At 41.4% G+C, this 1,322-nt stretch overlaps 1 pseudogene; it reads left to right on the top strand.

The window, feature by feature from the left end:
- The first annotated feature begins 209 nt into the window (after positions 1-209).
- Positions 210-699, top strand: LOC101592899 (annotated as a pseudogene).
- The last annotated feature ends 623 nt before the right edge of the window (positions 700-1,322 follow it).

The following is a 1,322-nucleotide window of genomic DNA, read 5'->3' as shown; positions in this document are numbered from 1 at the left end:
AATACAAAAAAAGGAGAAAGAGAAGGAGAAGGAGAAGGAGAAGGAGAAGGAGAAGGAGAAGGAGAAGGAGAAGGAGAAGGAGAAGGAGAAGGAGAAGGAGAAGGAGAAGGAGAAGGAGAAGGAGAAGGAGAAGGAGAAGGAGAAGGAGAAGAAGATCATTTCTGAAGGTGCTGAATCTGTCTTGGTGAACGTGACATGGTTGAGCTGGGATGGATTCCTCTTCCCTGTCCTCTGCAGTGGGTATGGGTACAGTGGACTCACAGTTGCAGCATTTCATCAAGGTGGAGACTCAGATGCAGCACTTCCAGCAGCTGGTGCACCAGATGACCTGTTGGGAAAAGTTCATGGACAAGCCCCGGCCAAAGTTGGACAGTTGGGCTGGGGCCTGTTTTGTGAACTGTGTTGAATGATTCATCCATACAAGCCATTTCATCTTGGACCAACTGAAGCAGACCCAAAAATCCAAGCCAGTCTTCTCAGAAATTCTCTCAGACTGATCTCAGCATATTTACCTCTTTGTAAAAGAAGGTAGTTCAAGAAATGAAGAATTACAGATGGGATGGTTGAATAAGTGGCTCTGGGGAGATTACCTCCCACCTTTGGTCATTCTTGAGACATCTTATCATCTGAAATAAGCAAAGACCAAATTTTTGTTTGGGGTTTAAGGTTATATGTGTATTTGGTTATATTTTTAATGCTAATCTTTTCTTGTTGTTTGTTTGCTTGCTTGTTTGCTTGTTTGTTTTGCAATACCAGAGACTGAACTCAGGACCCTGTGCTCACCAGGCAAGCGCTTATTCTATTGAGCTATCTCCCCAGTCTCATTAAAGATAATCTTGTGAAAATAATTGACAGATGAATGGGAAATTATTAGACGTCTATTACTATATATGGGACTGTGCTTTTCTCAAGGTCCCCTTAACTGCATCCTGTAATTTTGATAGTGGAACTGCTTTCTATATTTTGATAGTGGGACTGCATGTGTAAAATCTATTTGTGTGAATCCATTTCAGTTTTGGGGGAAATCCTTCTGTCTCTCAGAAAGGACAGCAGTGAAAGAACAAATTGGCAGTAAACTGGGCATGGGCATCTCATCTAGTGATTGACTGTCAGTATTGAAAAAAGTCTGTGGAGTATTCATTCATACAGTGCATTTCAGCTTTCTAGGTTATCTCCTTCACCTATGCTATAATTGACCATAGTAAAGTATGGGTTCATGGTAGGCCAGATGACCTGAGAATCCAGACAGCTTTATTTTTAAAGGAATCTAGCCACTAAACATAATTCTCATTACTAAATGGCCACAGGAAGAAGTTAACCTA

The sequence above is a fragment of the Octodon degus genome, unplaced genomic scaffold, assembly GCF_000260255.1.
Source record: "Octodon degus isolate 3935 unplaced genomic scaffold, OctDeg1.0 scaffold00032, whole genome shotgun sequence".
NCBI classification, from domain to species: domain Eukaryota; kingdom Metazoa; phylum Chordata; class Mammalia; order Rodentia; family Octodontidae; genus Octodon; species Octodon degus.
Note: the sequence above shows the minus strand (reverse complement) of the source record. Positions and strands in the feature narration are given on the sequence as shown.